The 27097-nt window shown below is 43.4% G+C and overlaps 1 protein-coding gene across 4 annotated transcripts in view; it reads left to right on the forward strand.

Moving 5' to 3' along the window:
• LOC121536829 (protein TANC1) overlaps positions 1 to 27097 on the forward strand; it is a 292594-nt gene that overhangs the window by 57053 nt on the left and 208444 nt on the right. The window lies entirely within an intron of this gene.

Consider the following 27097-nt stretch of genomic DNA (forward strand, 5'->3'; position numbering starts at 1 on the left):
TCATTAAACATAAATTTTAGTTGAAAATGAAATATCATACAATTAATTTATAACACATTTCTTATACATTTGTACATTAACTTGTATTGAATATTATTTTAAGTGATTTTTAAGGTTTTCCTAATATTAATAATTCAACATGACGCCTGAATGTATAAACTTGCCTTTGTGACAGCTGAAAACATATATTTGTCATGAAAAATAAGATATTTCCATCCAACCTTTTTGTGAGATTATGATAACAACCATATGATTTCCCTATCTAAAACATATCAGTCAATGTAAATTATACATAATATACTAATTTACCTCAAAAATATGATTGTGTTGGAAATTACAAGGTGTGGTGGAAATGACATCTATGTAAAAAAACAAAAAAATACATGAAAACAATATTTTACATTTACATTTACATTTTATTGCAAACATTTTGAACAACCATTGTTAAACATTTAATTAATATAAGACAAAGTAAGATTCCAAAAGTAGCCGATGGGCAGAGCTCAACGAAGTAGGCCAGTGTTTTTGAGAGATGGGCCCAGATAGCAGAGGGGTCATCCGCATAGAAGAGCTCAGTGAGCAAATAGAAACTATATCATTTGTGGTATATCCAACACAGGTGTAGCGGGTCACCTGCTTGTGAGAATCACCAAAGTGAACTGCCTGGATTTCACTGGTGTATTTACACAGGTAGTTCCCTGCCAAGTCAATATGCACGATCATCTCCTCTTTCCGCAGATTCTCTTTTAATTCTCTCAGTTTGGAGTATTGTTGTCGAATGTTGTACAAGTGTTTCCTCAACTTCTCTTTCAATCCTTTGGAGAAGTCCTCCAGTAGAATCTGCAGTGTGCCACACACCTTTTCTTTTACTGGCAAATGTACAGTGAACTTCTCCATGTTTCCCTCTTTGTTTTTCTTCTCTCTCTCTTCAGCTTGTCTGCTCACCAGCATCAAAGTCAGATATTTTAAGGTTGTTTGCTTGGCAAAGGGAGCACTCTGTGTACATGCACTCTTTCTTCAGGTCCTCACAGCACAAAGACTCAATAAGGTTCTCAATGTTGTTGCAGCTGATCACTTTGTGTTACTGTAGTTTGTCCGCCATGAACTGGAGGTTGCCGTGGGTTTTGCAGAGGCATGTGTCCCTATCCTGGACTGTTAGCTTGACATTTTGATCTCTGAATATTCCCTCTTAAATTTCTGATAAAGGGTCTGAATTTTGCCATTCAAGAAGTTTGTGTGTCCTTTTTCCCTGTTGTTGCGCTACTGTTGTCATCACGTTCATAGAAGCTAGTGATTTTTTTCTTCTGTGGCTGTGCTAATTCTGTTACACTGCTTTTTCCTGGAGTATTGAAGACTTGTGGTCCTGTTTTCATTTGCCCTCATTGCTTTTGCTGTAAATCCAAATTCTCTGTTTCGGTTTTCACCAGGCCTTGCTTTCTCAGGATGTTGCCTCTGAGCGTTTTTGAAGCCACTTGTTTGTCATTGACACTGCACATTTTTTGATACTTTAGCTTTAATTCTGCAATGATGGCATTTTGAAACAACAAAATCTTTCTGAAGTTCTTCGAAATTCCCTTCATTTGCTGTTTTGTCTTCGGGGAATGTTGTCTCTCCATTTTCTTCATCGGTTGATCATATATTTTTTTGTATTTCTCAGCTTTCCGTAAAGCTTTATGAAGTTTGACATTTGTCATGCAAAGATCTCTGTATGTTTTTGAGCGACCTCTTCCAACCTTTTTCCTTCCAGCAAGTATTCGACTTCTCATTCCTGTTGCAGACGATGAGGAAGGGGTATCAGGGCATGCATCAGGGGCAGGTAAGTTAGAGGCAGGTATGTTGGCCTCATGTTCTGGCTGCAAGCCATCTGGTAACTGAGGTGGTGTGTTGCCTGATAGGTAGGTCTCCATTGCAACTGTTCTCTTTAAAGTCTGTCTTCTATTCCGTCGGTTGCATTTCCATTGCCTTCTCTTGCTTCTTTGTTCTCGCTTTGTAAACTCAGAGATAGATTTCACTTCTCCCTTCTCTTTTTTTCTTCCATTATCTCTCCCTGTCTTTTTGCAGATGTTCCTGGTATCGTATAGGATATATATATTTTTCTTCTATATGTCTGTGACCTCTGTGCTGTTTTATGTGGCATCTTCTAAAAACAAAGAAAAATATTACTTACATTTTCAACGTGCACACCTTGGAGCATTTTCTAGATTAAATTAATTTAAAACATGATTAAATAAGCCTAAAGTTAAAAATAATATCATAATGGATTTTTGCCATTTCCACCACATTCTGTCATTTCCACCACAGTTAAGTTTGTGATGGAAATGACGCTTCTACTGTTTTTTTGAGAAAAATGACAGACTGCTTAGCATGCTTTGGCTAGTATTACAAATACATTTACATTTACATTTACGTCATTTAGCAGACACTCTTATCCAGAGCGACTTACAAATTGGTGCATTCACCTTATAGCCAGTGGGATAACCACTTTACAATATGTTTATTTTTTTATTTATGTTTTTTATTTTTTTTGGGGGTGGGGTGAGGGGGGGTAGAAGGATTACTTTATCCTATCCCAGGTATTCCTTAAAGAGGTGGGGTTTCAAGTGTCTCCGGAAGGTGGTGAGTGACTCCGCTGTCCTGGCGTCGTGAGGGAGCTTGTTCCACCATTGGGGTGCCAGAGCAGCAAACAGTTTTGACTGGGCTGAGCGGGAACTGTGCTTCCGCAGAGGTAGGGGGCCAGCAGGCCAGAGGTGGATGAACGCAATGCCCTCGTTTGGGTGTAGGGACTGATCAGAGCCTGAAGGTACGGAGGTGCCGTTCCCCTCACAGCTCCGTAGGCAAGCACCATGGTCTTGTAGCAGATGCAAGCTTCAACTGGAAGCCAGTGGAGTGTGCGGAGGAGCGGGGTGACGTGAGAGAACTTGGGAAGGTTGAACACCAGACGGGCTGCGGCATTCTGGATGAATTGTAGGGGTTTAATGGCACAGGCAGGGAGCCCAGCCAACAGCGAGTTGCAGTAATCCAGACGGGAGATGACAAGTGCCTGGATTAGGACCTGTGCCGCTTCCTGTGTAAGGCAGGGTCGTACTCTCCGAATGTTGTAGAGCATGAACCTACAGGATCGGGTCACCGCTTTGATGTTAGCGGAGAACGACAGGGTGTTGTCCAGGGTCACGCCAAGGCTCTTCGCACTCTGGGAGGAGGACACAACGGAGTTGTCAACCGTGATGGCGAGATCATGGAATGGGCAGTCCTTCCCCGGGAGGAAGAGCAGCTCCGTCTTGCCGAGGTTCAGCTTGAGGTGGTGATCCGTCATCCACACTGATATGTCTGCCAGACATGATCCCCGGGACCACCCATACACAAACATTTATGCACGCATGACTGTAAGTCGCTTTGGATAAAAGCGTCTGCTAAATGGCATATTATTATTTATTATTATTATTATTATGCAGAGATGCGATTCGCCACCTGGTTATCAGAAGGGGGAAAGGAGAAGATTAGTTGTGTGTCGTCTGCGTAGCAATGATAGGAGAGGCCATGTGAGGATATGACAGAGCCAAGTGACTTGGTGTATAGCGAGAATAGGAGAGGGCCTAGAACTGAGCCCTGGGGGACACCAGTGGTGAGAGCACGTGGTGCGGAGACAGATTCTCGCCACGCCACTTGGTAGGAGCGACCGGTCAGGTAGGACGCAATGCAAGAGTGAGCCGCGCCGGAGGGAGGGTGGAGAGGAGGATCTGATGGTTCACAGTATCAAAGGCAGCAGACAGGTCTAGAAGGACAAGAGCAGAGGAGAGAGAGTTAGCTTTAGCAGTGCGGAGAGCCTCCGTGACACAGAGAAGAGCAGTCTCAGTTGAATGAGCAGTCTTGAAACCTGACTGGTTTGGATCAAGAAGGTCATTCTGCGAGAGATAGCAAGAGAGTTGGCTAAAGACGGCACACTCAAGAGTTTTGGAGAGAAAAGAAAGAAGGGATACTGGTCTGTAGTTGTTGACATCAGAGTGATCGAGTGTTGTTTTTTTGAGAAGGGGTGCAACTCTCGCTCTCTTGAAGACGGAAGGGACATAGCCAGCGGTCAAGGATGAGTTGATGAGCGAGGTGAGGTAAGGGAGAAGGTCACCGGAGATGGTCTGGAGAAGAGAGGAGGGGATAGGGTCAAGCGGGCAGGTTGTTGGGCGGCCGGCCGTCACAAGTCGCAAGATTTTATCTGGAGAGAGAGGGGAGAAATAAGTCAAAGCATAGGGTAGGGCAGTGTGAGCAGGACCAGTAGTGTCATTTGACTTAACAAACGAGGATCGGATGTCGTCAATCTTCTTTTCAAAATGGTTGACGAAGTCATCCACAGAGAGGGAGGAGGGGGAGGAGGATTCAGCAGGGAGGAGAAGGTGGCAAAGAGCTACCTAGGGTTATAGGCAGATGCTTGGAATTTAGAGTGGTAGAAAGTGGCTTTAGCAGCAGAAACAGATGAAGAAAATGTAGAGAGGAGGGAGTGAAAAGATGCCAGGTCCGCAGGGAGTCTAGTTTTCCTCCATTTCCGCTCGGCTGCCCGGAGCCCTGTTCTGTGAGCTCGCAATGAGTCATCAAGCCACGGAGCAGGAGGGGAGGACCGAGCCGGCCGGGAGGATAGGGGACATAGAGAGTCAAAGGATGCAGAAAGGGAGGAGAGGAGGGTTGAGGAGGCAGAATCAAGAGATTGGAGGGAGAAGGATTGAGCAGAGGGAAGAGATGATAGGATGGAAGAGGAGAGAGTAGCAGGAGAGAGAGAGCGAAGGTTGCGACAGCGCATTACCATCTGAGTAGGGGCAGAGTGAGTAGTGTTGGAGGAGAGCGTGAGAGAAAAGGATACAAAGTAGTGGTCGGAGACATGGAGGGGAGTTGCAGTGAGATTAGTAGAAGAACAGCATCTAGTAAAGATGAGGTCAAGCGTATTGCCTGCCTTGTGAGTAGGGGGGGACGGTGAGAGGGTGAGGTCAAAAGAGGAGAGGAGTGGAAAGAAGGAGGCAGAGATAAATTAGTCAAAGGTAGACGTAGGGAGGTTGAAGTCACCCAGAACTGTGAGGGGTGAGCCATCCTCAGGAAAGGAACTTATCAAGGCGTCAAGCTCATTGATGAACTCTCCAAGGGAACCTGGAGGGCGATAAATGACAAGGATGTTAAGCTTGAAAGGGCTAGTGACTGTGACAGCATGGAATTCAAATGAGGAGATAGACAGATGAGTCAGGGGAAAAAGAGAGAATGTCCACTTGGGAGAGATGAGGATTCCTGTGCCACCACCCCGCTGACCAGATGCTCTCGGGGTATGCGAGAACACATGGTCAGACGAGGAGAGAGCAGTAGGAGTAGCAGTGTTTTCAGTGGTAATCCATGTTTCCGTCAGCGCCAAGAAGTCGAGGGACTGGAGGGTAGCATAGGCTGAGATGAACTCTGCCTTGATGGCAGCAGAATGGCAGTTCCAGAGGCTGCCTGAGACCTGGAACTCCACGTGGGTGGTGCGTGCAGGGACCACCAGGTTAGAGAGGCAGCAGCCACGCGGTGTCAGGCGTTTGTAAAGCCTGTGCGGAGAGGAGAGAACAGGGATAGACAGAGGCATAGTTGACAGGCTACAGAAAATGGCTACAATAATGCAAAGGAGATCGGAATGAAATGAACTAAACATCTGGGAAAGGAGAGAGCGGGGCCTCCCTCACTTACATTTCACTGAAACACCCAAATATAACTCTCCCAACTTCCACCTCAGAAACTATAATTTTTGTAAACTACAGCGGTTCAATGTTTTCTAGGAATAGACTAACTTAGTTTATTCAGCTAGCTAACTTGGTACAGTATTCTTCCGTGAAAATCGTCCAGGGCACCTAGTCATATGACGCCACAGCCAACTAGCATGCCGGACTCCAACAACACGGTTTAGCACCAATACTCGGCCACAACAAACCACCAGTGTGTCAACACGCCAAGCAGATCATTTGTGTCCGTCTAACGTTGTGGGTTAGTCCCGACAGCTTGAGCAAGTCCGTCGTCAACTTATTCAGCCAGTTAGTTAGCTAGAATAGTTAGCATACTAGCTAGCCATTGCTTTCAGACAAAGAAGAAACCCCTCCTCCCACGGCACGAACACACAGAGAGAGCCAAGCTAACGTTAACTAGTCACCCATGTCCCGAATTCCCTTGAACGACTCTGGCTACCAGTATGTAAAAACAAAACACAAATGTAGGTTATAACTTACCCCTAGCAGCTACTGTTAGCTAGCCAAGTGCAAAGCTAGCCACTGAATTGACTCCTCGCTAGGTCGTTCCAGCCATTGTTTAGTAGCTATCCAGGTAGCAACAAGCTAGCTAAATTTCAAGCACAGTAGCCACTTACTACCTAACGTTAACGCTTCAGACAATGAGGTTATAAAAACAGCTGAATGGTAGGCATTATTGTATGTAACCATTGTAGGCAGCTAGCTGGCGTAATTACAGGTACTCTCAGGCGTGAAACAACTATCCACAGTTGCAAATAGTTACCAGTAGATACCCGCCAGCTAGTCCAGGTAGTGGGTTAGCTAGCAAATAGTTTACATTAAATACATAAAAATATATATATATATATTAATTCTACGACAAATCAAAGAAATTATAGCCTGTTTGGAAATGACGGACAATAAAAATATTCTCTACACAAGCAATATTTACCTAGGTTTTTCTTCAACTTCTGGACATCACATCTGGAACAACTGTCTGCTGCAGCCATGTGCTTCAGTGTCACAATACGTTTCCATGGTAACTAAATTAACATTCTCTTGGAAAAACTTTAATAATGATGAATTTGCCCTCAGTGGTGGAAATGACCAAAGGACAGGTATATTTTTGTGTAAAAAACAATATAAAGGGCATACTCACAATGAATATTGATGTAGATTTTATTTTATTGACTCTTTCTCTAGTAGGTAACATTATATAATATATAATTATTAATGTTTTCTCATAGAAAAACATAGTAGAAGCTATAAAGTCTGGGTCAGGGACAAGGGCAAAACAGTGAAATGTAGGTATAAAATGCATCTGAAAAGTATCTTAAATACTTGATAGAGAGGTGTTTAAAAAATCTGGGATGATTGTAGTGTGAACTTAACATATAAATAATAAAAACATATTTTTTTCTTAATCACCCAACTATGGAATTGGAACTGGTGCTGTGAACTCACTCTTCCTACAAAGCCAAAACGCAGTAACTACATTTTTTTTTAAACTGCAAAATCTGACTTCAAATGATTGTTCTGTCTAGACAGACAGCCATTTATGATACTACATTTTTGACCAAATTCGTAGTTACTGCATTTTGCCTTTGTAGGGCAGTATAGCTTACCTACTTTCTCGTGTTCTTCTTACTTTTATTTATTTTGCGTTTTTGTTCTACCTTATGTTTTTTTTGTACTACATTGATATTGATTACTGCATTGTTGGGTTTAGAGTTTCCAAGAAGGGCATTTCACTGTACTTGTGCACGTGACATTAAAACTTGAAACTTGAGAAACTCTCGTTTTAGTTTGCAAAACAGAACGTTTTGCAACTGTTTGGACTAATGATTACACCATAGATCAGCTAGATGCAGGCGAGAGTGTTCAAGGCGGTATTGATTGTGTCACTGTCTATCACCTTGATTACTCCAATTTGTCTCTCGACCTGTGCACCTACGTTATAAACTGTCATTTGTAGGCTGGGATGGGTATAGGGCAAATTCAAGTATTATCTAGTAGCCTAAACCTAGCAATGTTACAGTACATTGAGCTGGGTAAATGGAATATGAATGACAGTCATCCAATATGCTGTAATAAAAAAAAAATGTTTTATTGTGCTCCCTAATGTTGAACGGCACCAACCGCCACTGATTGGAACTGAAGGCTCCATCTGTACTCCTTTTGCTGTTGCTATGTTTTGTCGGGAAGAGGGAACATTTGGTCAAATATTAAACAGACAGGCAGGGGAAATACAACTAAACCACCCAGAAGGCTTGTTGTTTTTTCTGGACTGTTCTCTCACTATTAGTCTGTCCTCTCTCTTTGTTTGTCAACTGCCTCAGCTTACTAGGTCAGCAGGAAGCCATTTCCACAAATCTGATTTGCTTTAATGAGGTGCCTGATGCTAATGGCATGCGTCTCAAGTCTCCTGTTTCCAGAGTGAACTGTTTGCCAGTTAGGTTCTATTCCTACTCCAACATCATCACTGTGGGGGAGCGGTTAGCCCAGAGTGTGGAGGTAGGCTAGGCTATTTGTTGAATATGGGGGCAGTTCAATGAGCTCACAGACACATAGCAGCCAAGAGGCTCTAGTAGACTAGACCCTCCACATACGAACCTGTCTGTCCCACACTTTGCCCTTTCACGACCTGTCTGGCCACAGGTGCCATTCTAAGACTATTTGTCAGGCTGGCTGGCCGTCTGTGAACAGCTGCACTGGTCAGCCCAGCTCTCCTCTCCTCAGTGACCACCACCTCCACCACAAGCAGCTCCAGGCAGGAAAACGCCCTCTCAGCGTTCTTGGAAATAGGAGAGGGGAGGACGCTGGGGCTATGAACAGACTCTCCCTCACCATCCTACCTATCCCCAGGGTTGAAGAAGAGCTATATCACCTAGGTGCGATAGGAAGCAGTGACTCAGAGGTATTGACGTTTAGAGAGGAGCTCATGTCTTTTATACAGGGGCTCAAACCCTGTCTGCGGTCATTTTGCACTTGAGGTAAAAGGAGGAATGTTGTAAACAAGCCAGAGAGGGGGTAGGTAAACTTTGCTTTTTCTATAATATCCTGAGTCATAACTCAGTCTGAGGTCTTCTTCTGGCCGAAGACAGCAACATACTCAGGCAGCCACAGCAGGAAGTCTAGACCACAGATGATACATGTGAAACAAGCAGGAGAACACACACACACACCTTTTTTTCCTTCATAAATTGAACAACGACAATTAACATTTTCCGTCGCCACAATCAACTGGCTTTGATATTGTTAAACCATAATAGCCTAGCACTTCAACCATAATAATAACCTCCTTTGTCATCCTCTCTTAGTTTCCCTTGTGAACAATGTGTTCCACTTTGCCTAGATGAAAAGGCATCTAGAATAAATTACCTTTTGGTTTACCAGTGCACAATGTCTTTTATAGTACAGTTTATCCAATGACAATGATCAACAAAGACCTCAATTCCACTCACAACTCTGAGGATGTTTGCTATTCTGTTTAGCCTACTCCTATTACTGCAGCTAATTCATATGAATAAAACACCTTGCTGACACTTGGCTAGAGCCCCGATTGGTGTCTTTCTTTGTTATTGTGTTTGTCTAAATGGTCATGCCCAGACAGTGGAGGTGAGATTGTACATGCTGGAAGGTAGGAATGTAAAAGAGTCACAAAGGGAACCATTGAAGCTAGCTCCAGACCTATACCAGTATCAAAGCACTGTTCAGCCAGTAGGCAACGATTAGCAGGGCGTAGCTCAAACCACATGACAAACACACACACAGACACACACGCACACATACCCACACACACTTACACACACCCTTAGTTTAGAAAGCCCTCAAACCAAACCTCAGGTGGGTCCACATGAGGCCCACCCTGTCTCTCCATGTCTCCTGAAAAGCAAAATATGGGCGCAATGGGAAATCATTGAACCAGGTCGGCCAGTCACACTGTTTTGTGTTTGTAGAAACCTCACAAACAACAAACATTACATTTCCCCCTCACATCATATGATGTGGAGCTCGGAGGCCAGAGGCTTTGAAGCAAATATAATTTTACTAATCTCTTTCAGCACAGTTGGGCTAGATTTCCTCTCCAATATGCTGCCTTAATGTAGTCATGCAATAATAAAGGCATTAAAGCTGCAATATGTAACTCTTTGGGCGACCCGACCAAATTCACATAGAAATTTGAGTTAAAGATCTTTCTCATTGAAAGCAAGTATAAGAAGCGGTAGATCTGTTCTATGTGCACTATTTCTATGCTTCCCCTTAAGTTTAGTTTTTACGTCTTTTACTTTCGGTTCTGTATACCAGCTTCAAACAGCTGAAAATACAATATTTTTGGTTATGGAGAAATATATTTCACAGCGGTTTAGATGATACAATGATTCTCTACACTATACTTGCATGTTTTGTCACATAAACTGAAATCATGCAAACTATTAGAATTTTAGCAACCAGGAAATGGCGGAGCGATTTCTGCATAGTGCATCTTTAATGCCATGTAATGCAATAGTATTGATTGAGGAGGCAATTGGCCTTTAAATCGCATCATGAGGTGCAGCGTTCACTTTGGATTCCTGCACCACTCATATTGTGTGGGACTTGAATTGTAAAGGTCATGGAATTCTATTCCCATCAGTGGTTCCAAATTCCAGTTCTCGAGTACTCCAAATAGCACACATTTTTGTTGTAGCCCTGGACAGAAAACACCTGATTCAATTCATTGAGGGCCTGATGATTAGTTGAATCAGGTGTGCTTGTCCGGGGCTTCAATAAAAATGTGTACTGTTGGGGGTACTCAAGGACTGGTGTTGGGAACCACTGCTCTAGAGGATATCTTAGTGTGTCTCTGTCCCAATGCTGTAAAGTCACCAGGCTATATCAAGACAGGGGAGCTGTGATACTGGTTTATTCAACTCCTATTTCCTAGAATTGAGGCTTGTTGTTGCCGTATCCGAAAGGGCTGGGAATTGCCATGGACCTCATGATACGATACTTTGGTGCCGATACGATATGTATTGCGATTTGATACTGTGATTTTATTGCGATTCAATGTTCCAAACATACAGTGCATTCGGAAAGTATTCAGACCCCTTGACTTTTTCCACATTTTGTTACGTTACAGTCTTATTCTAAAATTGATTAAAAAACATTTTTTCCCTTATCACAATACACAATACCCCATAATGACAAAGCGAAAACAGGTTTTTAGAAATGTTTGCAAATGTATTAAAAATAAATACCAGAAATACCTTGTTTACATAACTATTTAAAACATGTCCTTGGGGTTTTGGTACATGTACAGCCAACTAGCGTAAAAATAATATTGAGATATTGTCAAAACTACGATATATCGTCAAAAATAATATCCCAATATTTAACTGTATTGATTTTTTTCCCCCATCACTATTATCCGCACCTTGCGGGGTGATAATTGGCACAGGGTCAGATATTACACCCTGCGTCCTGAACAGTGGCTGCTGTGTCGTGAGGAATCCGGAGTGGGCCCCAGGCTCCCAGCGGCCCTCCAGGCTCCCAGCGGCCCTCTAGCTGCCAGAGGCACCCGGCTGGTGAAATACTCTTAATTTCCCTTCTCTGCTCCCCAGCGCTTTGCACCGGTGTCCATGACCTTGGAATGGCTGGTGTAGTGAGGGATAAAAAACAAACAAACGCATCAGAATTGGCTGGGTACAGAGAGTGATGTCATACTGAAATATAACAGCACAGCACACAGGCAGCAAAGTGTTATCTTGGTTTTTCACTGGCTCTGATGCTGATGAATTCTCTTGGCGCTTCAAAGGGGGGGAAAGGACAGTCGTATCAGCTAGCAACGGCGGGTGTTTTGGAAGGCTTTTGAAGGCCGATAGTGGCTGTTATGGCAGTTCATTGGCTGGAGAGGTCAGCGGGCCACAGGCTTTTCTCATTACACCGTGACCTGACTGGGTAGACGGACACATTCCTTTTGTCTGATTTCCTTCGGCTTTTATACCTCTGACATCCTCCATACTCCCTCTGACTGTGTGTGCACCTAATTTGGTGTTTCACTCTCATGTTTACACTAAGCAAGTTAAGAAAAATGTAGTGTATAGTACATGAGCCTCTGACTGAATGTGAGTAAATGTGTTTTACAATCCCTCCGTTCCAAGTCCATATCGGTTTATCTGAGACAGTATAGTTTGCAGTGTTTTACGACTTCATGCTTCATCTGAGGTCTCTATCCTGAGAGACTTATCCCTTCAAGTCACAGAGTGTTTGTGGGAGTCCGCGAGGCCTCTGCCCCGGGCCCCTCTCTCTTTCTGCTCTGCACTGCTCTGTGGCAGGGCTGTATGGGACAGAGAGCTGCTCTTTGTGATTGCGTCGGCAGATAAATGCGCCAGTCCGTCCCCAGCTCAGGAGCGTTTGAGACCGGCTGAACTAATGACCTCGGCCCTCTTTGTGCTCGGCCTCAAAGGGAAGAGGAGGATAATGCTTTGCCGATCGGCTCCCTCTTTACGTTCACCTTCCTCAACCTTAAAATGGCCTCCCCTCCAAGGCCGGTTTTCTTTAAAAGGAGACAGCTACTCTGGCACATTCCAGCTCCTCCAGCTACAGTACTGAGGGTCTCTGGAGGTCGATTGGAGCAGTCAATAGTAGGAGAGCAGACAACGTCAACATTTAGGAAGGAGGAAGATCTGGTTGAAAGCAGTGGAATGTCACTGGGTGCTGTCCTGTCAGTCAGTGGTCCCTCTGTCAAAGCTCTTAAAGCTTCCGGAGAAGTGATAAATCATTAATAGATCATCGTCATCAATCAATTGATCATCATCAATCCATTAATAGATTATTTATACATAAAACGGAAATCCCCTTTGTCGAACTAAGGCAACAAAAGCAACCATCGGCATGTGTTCTGAAGGTTCAACATAAGGACAGGTTTTTTCGGCGTGACACAAAGTATTGTTTGCTTATGGGATTAGGCTGTGCAGAAGGGGATGGATGGACAGGCTTTGTACGGCGGCCACATCCATTTAACTATTGAAAGGGGCCTGAGCTGAGACTTCCAATTGTCTAGTGAGTGATATTCTCATGACCTCACCTGCCCCACAAGAAGGACTGCCTAATGACCTGTGTTAATGGCAATCACAATCTGTTGTTAACCTCTGCTCTCCACGGCCTGCGAAGCTCCCTGCATGGAAAATGCATTCATTCAAACCCCAGAGCTGGTTTGTGAATACAGTGGAAGAGAGAGGAAACTGCCGCTCTGAAAAACGTGAACATTCAGAGGAGCTTTAGAAGTCCAAGGTTGATGGGGCCAACAGAACAGAGAGTGTAGGCAGCAAGACCCCTACAATCAGGCCCCCTTTCTCTTGTCCACTCTTCAGGGGGTTGTGTTGTATAGTGAACCTGGGTTACTCAGCTCCCTAGGCATCATAACCCTCAAAGGTATTTTCAGAGTCACCACATGATTGATCACAGTAAGAAAAACTCTTCAGTGTCATCCATCATCCCTCTCTCTTCTGGTAGTGCCAGCCATACAAACTGTCTCAGTACCAAGGGCTAGCCTACATACGGGGGTAAGTAGAGGACAGCCATATAGTTAGCCACATCATGTGAATCATATGACGCGAGCAATAGAGTTGTAAAGGGTCTTCTTGGATTTTCCTCTCCACTGTCTACTAGACACTAGAGCAGTGGTCACCAACCAGTCGATCGCGATTTCTTTAAAAAAAACTACAATAAAGCCTTGTGTTCCTTTTATTTTATTTTTTTTGCGATGTTGGTGGTAGGTGCACCCAATTCAGCTGCCCTGTGTGCCAGGTAGGCGAAGTGTTACAATTTTTTATTTTTTAGTGTCTGAAGGTACAAACTCTGTCTTCCCGGCGGGCCCGGAGAGCAAATCAAGTGCACTATAGGCCTACCGTTGCCCAATTGGATGGCTCAGATTACCAAGTCTGCAGTAACGTAGCAGGCGTAAGGTTTCAAAACTTTTAAAACCATGACTAGAGAGAGACTGTTTGTGAATACAGCAAAGAGCTGCTGTTTTTATGAGTGAGTTCATGTTTAAGTTTTTACTCTTTTTCTTTTACACTTTTTATTGAACACTTTTATAAACCATAATATTTGCATTGTTCCTACTTCCACTCATGCTACTACGTGATGAATGAAAAATAGGAAATTGTATCGATAAGCTTGCGTTGTTATTATTAGCAGCTTGGGTCTTTTTTAATATCGAGGAATATTTAACTTTCTCTGTTCATAGGAGTAATGCGACTCGAGTTTCGCCATCAGCTGGAAGACGGTGTCCCTTTTTGGTCAGTGTCAGTGGAGGAAAGGGAGAGGAGGGTGGGACGTTGAGAGGCGGACCCTCAGTCTGCTGCTCTCTCCCTCCACTGAGCCTGACCATCAGACGCAGGCACTATCAGCTCAGTAAAATATAAATAAAAAGCAAATTATTTAAATGTATGCTCACTCAGCTGTGCCTCACAACTAATACAACAACTGATCTATTACCGGTGTGATCATATAGCATACCTCAAATTTTGAAATATAATTTCGAAAAAATGGTCCGAACAACAATGCATCGGCAAGGCAATTCAAGCAAAGCCAATATGTGATGATAATGTATTGGGCCTATAGCCTACTGCACATACCTCATTGCTACAGTACTGTTTTTCATAGGTTAATGTTGCATAGGCTTACGTTTTTTAAGTCATGTAAAAAAAAAGATCTGAGTGGTAGATCTCTGCTTGCATTTTGACTCAGAAAGTGATCTTGACTCAGAAAAGGGTGGTGACCACTGCACTAGAGCAATTGGAGTGTGACTGCTGCTTTGGTCAGGTGACTGTCTCCGTGCCTCATTGAAGAGTTTTCAAGGAGACATGCAGCAGCAACAAGCAGCTGACTTTACTGTCACCAATCAATGTGGCCAGATGAGGATTTGCTGTGTATGAATGGGGAGGTGAGAGGGGTTTTTCCCCAAAGCGTGGGAGGGTGGCTGGGTGCCCCACTTCTCCAGACCATGGGGCTCAAGAGGCCTGTGGAAAGCCATTCAGACTGGTAATCGCACTCACAATGCTGCCAGTATGAATATCAATAACCCCCTCTCCCTCAACTCAAACTGGGCCTGTCATCAGTAAATCTGTGAAAATGTATTTAAAAAAGACTTGGATCAGAGAAGACCACTTGGCTTCTTTGTGGCTCAATGAAAGTAGTTTTTAAGGACAGGCTTTTAATGTGAAGGCCCTCTCTTCATTGCACTTCATAAAGCTCACCACCCACCAGCTGAATGCAGAAAACTGCTAAAGGTGTTTGTAGGCTATCTCAGTAGGTTGTTGAAAAAGAGTTGTCAGGATGTTCTTCTCTTTCTATTCTTCACTCTAATCGCACTGCTGTCAATGCCTTTGTAACATATATTTGTGACCCCACAAATTATCATTAGGGCCAAATTTGCTTGTCTTTGACCCCTTTTGCACTTGGTAAAATAGGTATCAAAATATATGCTGTGATGAGATTATGTCCTCAGGTAGGACAGGGACATTCTTTGTGGATGATCTGTTTCTTCACTTCTGAGTGATGGGAATAAGGTCATTCTCTCCTGTAGTTTCTTAAAACACTGGAATGGTGTTCTGGATGGTGACGTTGAGTGCAATAAATGTAGTGAGCGACACATATCCTCACATTGCCCCACCGCCAGTTCCCCTTTCTAAGCCCTGACAGACCTGTTAAGTCCTAATGATACATGTGTGACTGTCATGTGTGTTTTTGAGATCAACCGACTGACTGGTTTTTACGGCACACCTGTGCTGCTCTATGGGAGAGCTCTCTCCTTGTGTTGCTTGGCACCTCATTGGTATTCATATATTCTCCTACAGAGATCATGATGTTTTAATTAAAACCTTCCCTGGGCTCTGTCTGCTTTATGCAGTATCAGTTGGCACATTGTATCTTTTCCCTTCACCTCCAATGCCCTTTCTTGCCTCCCTGCTTGATACCAACTTAAAATAAAACATGTGGTAAAGACATTGTCTGGCCCAGATATGTTTCCCATACCTGCTTAAATTGACCATTTATGAAGAGGAATGGGAACTGTCATGGTCGCTGGCTGCCCACCGCCTCCTCCCTCTGCCCTCCTTCCCCTCCCACTGTCTCTGTATCCCAGGGGAGGCTGGTGAAGACATTCCAGTGCACAGGCCACCGCAGAGCATTTTTTACTGCGGGATGATTCTGCAAGTCTGCCTGCCTATTGCCTGCAAAACGGCTTAGGCTCTGCTTTAACCAGCTCATTTGTTCACATTAGCCACTTTTGGGATGAGAGTGGATGGTTTCTGTGAGATGTTGCAACCAAAAGACTGTCAGCGTTAGTGTATCTCCCCAGCAGAGATGACTCAATTAATTAAATTCAACAAAGATGTTTCTGAACACTGCCAGTGGGTTTTAGTCTTTGACAGGCTATTGGTATTCAGATAACTGAACATTGAGAAAATACTGTCAGTGGATTTTAGTCTGAAGGAAGCTTTGTGTGCAAAGTCAATTTTGGCATTCTTCATAAACAAGAGCGTGTAATGAACTTGAAAGTAGAAGCCCTCTAAGAAGGGAGAGATGAACTGTGATTGCATATTCTCTCCATCCTCTAGTCTCACAGACAGAAATTATGCTGCTATGTGGAGATTGATTCCTCTATGTGACGTCTTGATGTTATCACACAGGTGAAATTAGTTTTTGAGGAATGTGTATCCACTATCCAGGTAGCCAGCATATTCTGAAGCGTGTCTAATGTGTGGAATTGTATTATTATACTGGATACTAACATAAATCTGTCCTCTCTGAATTGGGTATTTTTCCAGCGTATTTGATATTGAGACGGTTGCCATGACTACAGCTGGCTGACCAAATGGGCCTTGTGGCTGTATATTTACATTTACGTTATTTAGCAGACGCTCTTATCCAGAGCGACTTACAGATTGGTGCATTCACCTTTTTTAGAGTATATTTTTAATTTTAATTTGTTTTATATATATATATTTTTATTTTATTTATTAATTTATTATTATTTTATTTATTTTTTGGGGTGGGGGGGTGGGGTGGGGGGTAGAAGGATTACTTTTATACTATCCCAGGTATTCCTTAAAGAGGTAGGGTTTCAAGTGTCTCCGGAAGGTGGTCAGTGACTCCGCTATCCTGGCATCGTGAGGGAGCTTGTTCCACCATTGGGGGTGCCAGAGCAGCGAACAGTTTTGACTAGGCTGAGCGGGAACTGTGCTTCCGCAGAGGTAGGGGGACCAGCAGGCCAGAGGTGGAAGAACGCAATGCCCTCGTTTGGGTGTAGGGACTGATCAGAGCCTGAAGGTAAGGAGGTGCCGTTCCCCTCACAGCTCCGTAGGCAAGCACCATGGTCTTGTAGCAGATGTGATACAGTGCATTCGGAAAGTATTCAGACCCGATTCCTTTCCCCACATTTTGTTACGTTACAGTATTATTCTAAAATTGATTAAATAAAACGAATTCCTCAATCTACACACAATACCCCATAATGAGAAAGCGAAAACAGGTTTTTAGACATTTTTGCAAATGTATAAAAAACAACAACATATATATATATATATACCTTATTTACATAAGTATTCAGACCCTTTGCTATAAGACTCAATATTGAGCTCAGGTGCATCCTGTTTCCATTGATCATCCTTGAGATGTTTCTACAACTTGATTGAGTCCACCTTTGGTAAATTCAATTGATTGGACATGATTTGGAAAGGCACACACCTGTCTATATAAGGTCCCATAGTTGACAGTGTATGTCAGAACAAAAACCAAGCCATGAGGTCGAAGGAATTGTCCGTAGACCACCGAGACAGGATTGTGTCGAGGCACAGATCTGGGGAAGGAGGCACAGACCTTCCAGAAGGACAACCATCTCTACAGCACTCCACCAATCAGGCCTTTATGGTAGAGTGGCCAGACGGAAGTCACCCCTCAGTAAAAGGCACATGACAGCCCGCTTAGAGTTTGCCAAAAGGCACCTAAAGGACTCTCAGACAAGTCTCTGGTCTGATGAAACAAAGATTGAACTCGTTGGCCTGAATACCAAGCGTCACGTCTGGAGGAAACCTGGCACCATCCCTACGGGGAAGCATGGTGGTGGCAGCATCATGCTGTGGGTTGTTTTTCAGCGGCAGGGAGACTAGTCAGGATCGAGGGAAAGATGAATTGAGAAAAGTACAGAGAGATAAGATCCTTGATGAAAACCTGCTCCATAGTGCTCAGGACCTCAGAGTGAGGTGAAGGTTTACCTTCCAACAGGACAACAACCCTAAGCACACAGCCAAGACAGCGCAGGAGTGGCTTCGGGACAAGTCTCTGAATGTCCTTGAGTGGACCAGCCAGAACCCGGACTTGAACCCAATCGAACATTTCTGGAGAGACCTGAAAATAGCTGGGCAGCGACGCTCACCCTCCAACCTGACAGAGCTTGAGAGGATCTGCAGAGAAGAATTGGAGAAACTCCCCAAATACAGGTGTGCCAAGCTTGTAGCGTCATACTCAAGAATCGAGGCTGTAATCTCTGTAAAGGGTCTGAATACTTATGTAAATGTGACTCATTTCAGGAAGCTAGAAGTATGTTGCTCGTCAATACTTCACAGGAGAGCCATTTGAACATAAACTTTTTTTTAAATCAAAATGCGTTTGTTTTGGCAGAAATGCCTTCTGGAACATGTGAACTTTCATGTGCCTTAATAACAAGCTTGTATGCCATCTGTAAATTGTTAAATTACGAGCCTAGTTGGTTTAGCCACAGAAAAAGACAGGAACCTTCCCGCTAGCCATGATTGGCTGAGATAATGGCTGGGCTGGACATGCCGAGAGATGAGTTCGGATTTGTCTGCCATGTAGCACGCTTCTGTCTATAACATGAGCTGGTCAGTATGTGTAGGTAATCCTTTCTAACACTGCTTTTTTGAATGATATCACGTAGTAGAACTGCAAAGGTGTTGCTCTCCACTTTATGGAGGACCGAGTTTTGAAATCAGTGGAATGCACGATGGAATTAGAGTGTGATAGCTAAGGAGATGGAGAAAATGTTTGGCGTTTGATTGCAAATATGCAGACGGAGTCGAAAAGAGAACACACAAAACGCTGTTGTATAAAACACCTGTCTCGGATTACATCTTCAAACTAAGGCCACCATGGAATCCGCGACAGAGAGGGAGAAGCGTCCATCCATGTATACGGGTAAGATAGTCTAGCTAGCAAAATTTGCAGATATTACACGTTTCTAATTTTGTCAGAAAGTCGTTTTCATTTCATGTTAAAGTGTAATGTTAGCTAGCTAGCTAACGTTACGTGTATGATCTATGTAGTAATATTATTTGTATCTCAGAGCTATTTGCATTGCTAGTTATAGCCTAATGTTAGCTAGCTAGCTAACATTGAATATGGTTGGTTAGCTACAGTGGGGAAAAAAAGTATTTAGTCAGCCACCAATTGTGCAAGTTCTCCCACATAAAAAGATGAGAGAGGCCTGTAATTTTCATCATAGGTACACGTCAACTATGACAGACAAATTGAGGAAAAAAAATCCAGAAAATCACATTGTAGGATTTTTAATGAATTTATTTGCAAATTATGGTGGAAAATAAGTATTTGGTCACCTACAAACAAGCAAGATTTCTGGCTCTCACAGACCTGTAACTTCTTCTTTAAGAGGCTCCTCTGTCCTCCACTCGTTACCTGTATTAATAGCACCTGTTTGAACTTGTTATCAGTATAAAAGACACCTGTCCACAACCTCAAACAGTCACACTCCAAACTCCACTATGGCCAAGACCAAAGAGCTGTCAAAGGACACCAGAAACAAAATTGTAGACCTGCACCAGGCTGGGAAGACTGAATCTGCAATAGGTAAGCAGCTTGGTTTGAAGAAATCAACTGTGGGAGCAATTATTAGAAAATGGAAGACATACAAGACCACTGATAATATCCCTCGATCTGGGGCTCCACGCAAGATCTCACCCCGTGGGGTCAAAATGATCACAAGAACGGTGAGCAAAAATCCCAGAACCACACGGGGGGACCTAGTGAATGACCTGCAGAGAGCTGGGACCAAAGTAACAAAGCCTACCATCAGTAACACACTACGCCGCCAGGGACTCAAATCCTGCAGTGCGAGACGTGTCCCCCTGCTTAAGCCAGTACATGTCCAGGCCCATCTGAAGTTTGCTAGAGTGCATTTTGATGATCCAGAAGAGGATTGGGAGAATATCATATGGTCAGATGAAACCAAAATAGAACTTTTGGTAAAAACTCAACTCGTCGTGTTTGGAGGACAAAGAATGCTGAGTTGCATCCAAAGAACACCATACCTACTGTGAAGCATGGGGGGTGGAAACATCATGCTTTGGGGCTGTTTTTCTGCAAAGGGACCAGGACGACTGATCCGTGTAAAGGAAAGAATGAATGGGGCCATGTATCGTGAGATTTTGAGTGAAAACCTCCTTCCATCAGCAAGGGCATTGAAGATGAAACGTGGCTGGGTCTTTCAGCATGACAATGATCCCAAACACACCGCCCGGGCAACGAAGGAGTGGCTTTGTAAGAAGCATTTCAAGGTCCTGGAGTGGCCTAGCCTGTCTCCAGATCTCAACCCCATAGAAGATCTTTGGAGGGAGTTGAAAGTCCGTGTTGCCCAGTACAGCCCCAAAACATCACTGCTCTAGAGGAGATCTGCATGGAGGAATGGGCCAAAATACCAGCAACAGTGTGTGAAAACCTTGTGAAGACTTACAGAAAACGTTTGACCTGTGTCATTGCCAACAAAGGGTATATAACAAAGTATTGAGAAACTTTTGTTATTGACCAAATACTTATTTTCCACCATAATTTGCAAATAAATTCATTAAAAATCCTACAATGTGATTTCCTGGATTTGTTTTTCTCATTTTGTCTGTCATAGTTGACGTGTACCTATGATGAAAATTACAGGCCTCTCTCATCTTTTTAAGTGGGAGAACTTGCACAATTGGTGGCTGACTAAATACTTTTTTTCCCCACTGTACTTGCAGATTCATGCAGGGTAGTAATGTTTGGATTATGGTTCATTATTTAGCTAGCGTGTACGACAGCCTGTTCCAGCTCCCGCCAATATCCAGCAGCTTCGCACAGCCATTGAAGAGAGTGGGACATCATTCCACAGGCCACAATCAACAGCCTGATCAACTCTATGCAAAGGAGATGTGTCTTGCTGCATGAGGCAAATGGTGGTCACACCAGATACTGACTGGTTTTCTGATCCACACCCTTACATTTGTTTTAAGGTATCTGTGACCAACAGATGCATATCTGTATTCCGAATCATGTGAAATCCATAGATGAGGGCTTAATGATTTTTTAAAAAATTGACTGATTTCCTTATATGATCTATAACATAGTAAAATCTTTGAAATTGTTGCATGTTGCTTTCATATTTTTGTTCGGTGTAATTTTACATAATACATGTCCATTTGTAAGCTTTGAACGTTTGGAAATTAAAAAAATGTATTTTTAAGAGGTGGGCTTGTTTGAAAAACCCATTGGTTTAATAGCTACACTCGGTACCCATTAAGCTCATTCCGGACTTTTCACATATTTTATCAAATATTTTTTATAGTCGCAGGTAAGTAAAGTCATAAAACTTCACATGAGAGATTAATCTTTCATTTTTTATCCACTTTTCTTACAAAAATTAGGGCAGTATATGTTAGAAATGTTTAAACTTAGATAATGGTTGGCTTAATAGCTACACTTACCCTAATGCAAAATCTCACCTTTCCCTCACCCATCATCTTTTACTTCTAGTCTATTTCTACAGGCAGTTCTGAATTGCCTAAAACCTTCCTAGTCAAGTAATTGATTTCCACTTACATTTTTAATCAATGACTTAAATTATTATCAGGCTTTTTATTTGGAGGGCATGTCCTCATTGGCCTTGGTCAATGAGGGAGAAACGGGCATGAAAGGGACTGTAATTATTTGTACATAATCTTGGTGCAGGGATTTATAATTAGAAAGGGTTGATTTCCTTGGACCACAGCAGGGGCTGAAATTGCAGGCCTCGCCTGGGCCAGGACTTCAGGAAAAGCAACTGAAATAGCCCATGGTGAGTTTACATTACTGTTTCCCTCTGAGTTTTAGCTCTGGGTCAGATGGCAGTGCAGCCACCATAACACAAAGCCAGCAGGCCGTCCAGCCTGCAACTTATTCAAGGCCAGCTTTTATGTGGTGCCTCTTTTCAAAACTATCAGCCCTAATTACAACTTTGTCATAATGTCTTTAGCATGCAACATGCCTGAGATGTAATGCCCACTGTCTAGCATCGCTGCACAAATGAGCACTCCAAAGGGGGTATCATGATCTGCCATTCAGTCAAGGACTGGTATTTAGTTTTACTAGCGAAAAAGATGCAAGTGACAATAAGGATATTGCCATTGTTAACAGGTCCAGCTCTTGAAATGTGCGAATAGACTTGCGTACTGAGAGTTTAAGGAATTTGGGCTTACATAATTTACTGGCACACAGGGCGAACGGAAGTCACTATTGGCACCCCTGCATAACTGGAGCACAGTGATAGAAGGGGTCTACCTCCCTCTCAGAGCCCCCTACTGAAATACATCCCTCCTCTTTGATGGCTACTTCTCAAAAGTGCTATTGTAATACAGTAGTAGTGTTTGTGTTAATTGCCCTTGTAACTCTTAGCAGTTCAGGGTTCTTCATGAATGGAGGGGTTCTCTGTCTCTCTCTGTCCGCCCTCTCCCTTCCCCTGTCGTATAACACCCTGACACCTGCTAAAGCTGTGTGGTCATTAGTTACTGCACATAACTAGCATAGCAACGGATGAGGTCCTGCTTCAACTGCTTGACCTCTGATCGCTTGGCCTGTGGTTGCGCCCATCGCAATAATTCAATGGTCTTAACAAAATCCTTTCCTGTCTATTCACAACACATATTGTCTTCATAGTAGCGGTTCATTCATTTTGCCTATGTAAAGTAACAGATATTGTTTCATGAATAGTCTAGTCTAGTGGTAGTGAAGATATAGACTTAGATGAGCTGGTAAGGGCAAATCCTGGAATTGGACGCAGAAAGAATCAGGATCTACTGTACCAAAGCATACTGTGGAATTCTCTGGCTTGGAGTACTGTTTCTCCTGTCTATGGGTGGCGTAATTGGTCGAGATGAGTCCCTGAGTGTCTTTAGAGTGTCTTTAGTCTAGGATTGGGCCCCTCTTTTCATATGTGCTTGGAGCAGCCTGTTCTATTCATGTCAGTGTTCCGTTGGGGCTGTTTAAATAAGCGCAATAGCTACTGACAGTAGCTCTGTGTTTTTGGCTCTTCTGCATTGACATGTCAGGTTCAGTACCTAATGCAATACAAATCTGAAAATGTGCCTAGCAGATCATTGACTCTGTACTAATGCGTCATGTTTGTTAGCCATTCAGTAATGGTCCATTTGCAAATCTGTGTGTTAAATCTGTTGAATATGGATGGTGATCTCTGGTCAGTAGGCCTTTGACCAGGTCACGGTGACTGCAGGGCTCAACTGCGTGGACGAACACTTCACAAGCACCTGGAAACATGCTGATGTGTCATTGCACTGGGGCCAGATCCTGTTTCTGGCATTCTTCTTTATTTAATAGCCCTTTAAACAAGACAGCTTTGTGTCTCCCGTTGCGAGGCCCCAGGGAGAACACAGCGCTCTGTTGCTGATTATTCTCAGCAGCCAACATTCATTTCCCCTAGGAACCGAGCAATGTCCTGGCTGGCTAATAGCAGCAGACCACTAGCACCCTGATCCTTTCCCCTTGGTTCATCCTCATGGTCCAGACTGGCGTCATGGGCTTCGTCCTAAAGGGCAGCCTATTCCCTATATAGAGCACTACTTTTGACCAGGGCCCATAGGGCTCTGATTCAAAGTAGTGTGCTGTGTAGGGAATAGGGTGCCATTTGGGACGAAGCCCATCGATTATCTGGGAAAAGGGTCCCAAACAAGAGGCTGGCATGGTCCTTAGAACATAGCCAAGCCTAATGGGCATGTGGCTCCCCACATCTATGATTATGATCCAGCCTGCTCTTTCTGTTGACGCATGAGCAGCAGTACTATTAGAGGTTGATCATTCAGACATTTGTATGTGTGGTTGGTTTGATGAGAGCCTGAGAGGGCAACATTTATATTCAACAAAATATATTACTTATTGAGCATGGTCTTTTCATTCAAAGTTGGCTTTCGATAAAGGGTCCATGTTTTCCATTTAGCACTGGGCTAGCGACTAGGTGTGTGTAATCATTAACAGGTCTTGAGCAAGGTCATCCCTAGCGGACTAAACTCCACTCCATGGTGAAGGAAGTTTCTGATGAACTTCACCAACGGCGTGGAGCCGAGACCAGGCTTTGTGGAATCTAGCTCCGACTACATCGATTCGCCCAAGGTCAATACTTTAAAAAGTATAATTATCAAATGCCCACCTTGTTTGTCCTCGGTAGTTGTGTGCCTTTCTTTGTTTGCTGAAATCCATAATTTTTCAAAAACGTTAAACAAATACCACCACTGATTGTTTCCTTGTTGAGATTAAATGGACACATGCGCATTTGAGCAAAGTTGCCATCTTAGAGCAACAGCAATGAGCAAACAGTCAGTGTTTGTATTTGATTAACGTTTATTGAAAAAGTATGGATTCAGAAAACAAAGAAAGACACATATTGGGTACAAGGTGGGCATTTCGTAATTTATATTTGTGAAAGTATTGACCTTGGGCGAATATGTTGTAGTCGGAGATGGATTCCACAAAGCCTGGTCTCGGCTCCACGGCGTTTGTGAAATTCATCATAAACTTCCTTCACAATGGAGTGGAGTTTAGTCCGCTAGGTTGTCCCTAGCCAGAGCTCCAGGGAACTGTTTGGGAGAAACAGCCTTGGCTTAGTGCTCACTGGGTCTAACACAGGAAGAGTGTATAGCCTACATGATGGGAAAGACTCAAAGCTATAGCTGAGGCCATATACAGTGCATTCGGAAAGTATTCAGACGCCTTGACTTTTTCCACATTTTGTTACGTTACAGCCTTATTCTAAAATCGATTAAATTTTTTCCCCCCTCATCAATCTACACACAATACCCCATAACGACAAATCAAAAACAGGTTTTTAGAAATGTTTGCAAATGTATTAAAAAAATAAAAAACTGAAATATCACATTTATATAAGTATTCAGACACTTTACTCAGTACTTTGTTGAAGCACCTTTTGCAGTGATTACAGCCTTGAGTCTTCTTGGGTATAAAAATAATAATAATATAATATGCCATTTAGCAGACGCTTTTATCCAAAGCGACTTACAGTCATGCGTGCATACATTTTTGTGTATGGGTGGTCCCGGGGATCGAACCCACTACCTTGGCGTTACAAGCGGTGACGCTACAAGCTTGGCACACCTGCATTTGGGGAGTTTCTCCCATTCTTCTCTGCAGATCCTCTCAAGTTCTGTCAGGTTGGATGGGGGGTTTCGCTGCACAGCTATTTTCAGATCTCTCCAGAGATGTTCGATCAGGGTCAAGTCCAAGCTCTGGCTGCGCCACTCAAGGACATTCAGAGACTTGTCCCAAAGCCACTCCTGCGTTGTCTTGGCTGTGTGCTTAGGGTCGTTGTCCTGTTGGAAGGTGAACCTTCACTCCAGTCTGAGGTCCTGAGCTCTCTGGAGCTGGTTTTCATCAAGGATCTCTCTGTACTTTGCTCCTTTCATCTGTCCCTCGATCCTGACTAGTCTCCCAGTCCCTGCCGCTGAAAAGCATCCCCACAGCATGATGCTGCCACCACCATGCTTCACCGTAGGGATGGTGCCAGGTTTCCTCCAGACGTGACGCTTGGCATTCAGGCCAAAGAGTTCAATCTTGGTTTCATCAGACCAGAGAATCTTGTTTCTCATGGTCTGAGAGTCCTTTAGGTGCCTTTTGGCAAACTCCAAGCAGGCTGTCATGTGCCTTTTACTGAGGAGTGGCTTCCGTCTGGCCACTCTACCATAAAGGCCTGATTAATGCAGTGCTGCAGAGATGGTTGTCCTTCTGGAAGGTTCTCCCATCTCCACAGAGGAACTCTGGAGCTCTGTCAGAGTGACCATCGGGTTCTTAGTCACCTCCCTGATCACCTCCCTGCTGTTAGCTGGAGTCTGTAGAGCAGGGTTCCCCAACTAGTGGCCCACGGTGGTTTTATGTAGCCCCCAACTTTAAAAAAAAAAAGACTGTAAAATACAAAAAAAGACAGTTAAAACACCAGGAAATCAGCTCCAAGTGATTTTAATTGAAGAAATCTGTTCCCAAGTATTCCCACGCATAATAGAGAGACACGTGATCGTATACAAATATAAGCAAGGTTTGAAATGATTATGTTTTAGTCAAACATTATATCTGTTTGGGCTTCTTGCTGTCAATTTGCTGTCTACAAATTATTTGTAATTATGTTCCGGCCCCCTGACCATCTGCTCAAGAAAAATATCAGACCGCGGCTGAATCTAGCTGATGATCACTTCTGTAGAGTTCTGTACAGTGTAGATATAGTACTCTGTTTTGGAGTAGCCTATTGCACCAATAACGGCAGCTTTCTTGCCTTTAGCGTCTCAAGCTCAAGCTGCTCCACCTGAACCACTGAATTAAAGATATTACTTCTTCATTATTCATTCCTCACACATTAGCTGTACAATGAATTTACTAGAATGCTCTCAGTATTGTACAGAGCAAAAACAGTATTTTGCTAATATTTGCTCAATTAGTTTGTCCAAATGATTTTCGATCAAAGAGTCACACATGTTATCTCAGCTCCATGGTCAATGACACCACTCTTATTTATGCTGCAAACTGGGTGTCTTGCCACATCATGAGCCCCATGGCGTATAAGTGTGGGCCCATGACCTCTGGTTAAACCACACAGCATGTGGCTCCATTCACTCTTAATGTGTGTGTCTGACTCTGTCCTGGTCTATCACTGATCATGATCACTCCCTGGACCTCGATTTGAGAACACTTATCTTGGTATCTGAAAGATATCTGAAATTGTCTGTTTTATTTCATGGTGTGTGGCTAGGCGCAACTCTCCACAACCGCGGCTGACCGTGCAGAACACAGCATTAGCAGAAAGCCTCCATAGAAGGGGGATTTGTTCTGCTGTCTGAATGCCTTCAACTTCATTAGACATTCAGGAGTCCACATGTCTGGTAATATCTGATCTCAAATCAGTTTTTTCCCTCATGGAGATTTTGAATGGTCTGACGTATTTCATTTGTAATTTTCTCTCCAAAAATGTATGCTTAGCTTATATAATCAGGGTTGGCTAATAATATTGATGGGCGAAAAAATCAATACAGTTACATATTGCAATATTATTTTTG

This window comes from Coregonus clupeaformis, chromosome 23 (assembly GCF_020615455.1).
Source record: "Coregonus clupeaformis isolate EN_2021a chromosome 23, ASM2061545v1, whole genome shotgun sequence".
Taxonomy (NCBI): Eukaryota; Metazoa; Chordata; class Actinopteri; order Salmoniformes; family Salmonidae; genus Coregonus; species Coregonus clupeaformis.